Source organism: Crinia signifera, chromosome 19 (genome assembly GCF_055691185.1).
Source record: "Crinia signifera chromosome 19, ASM5569118v1, whole genome shotgun sequence".
In the NCBI taxonomy this organism is placed as follows: domain Eukaryota; kingdom Metazoa; phylum Chordata; class Amphibia; order Anura; family Myobatrachidae; genus Crinia; species Crinia signifera.
The window spans coordinates 11,503,486-11,503,742 of record NC_139226.1 but is presented as its reverse complement, the minus strand read 5'-3'; positions in this window follow the sequence as shown (position 1 = coordinate 11,503,742).

Below are 257 nucleotides of genomic sequence, written 5' to 3'. Positions count from 1 at the left end.
TAGAAACCTCTTATCCAACTGAACATTAAAGAAACCCAGATAGGTTGTATATTATTTATTACCAAGGCGCTGCATTTTTTCGACCTAATGACTGTCGACCAGTTTGCTGTAAACCCAACGATCCCAACCCTTTTAGGTTACCAGCAATTTCCAAAAAATGTGGTATTCAGAGTATAATATTCTTAGGTGCAATACCTATTGGTGGGGTGCCACCTGGATCTGCAAGCTGATTTTTATCGGGTAACTGCTACTGCTTG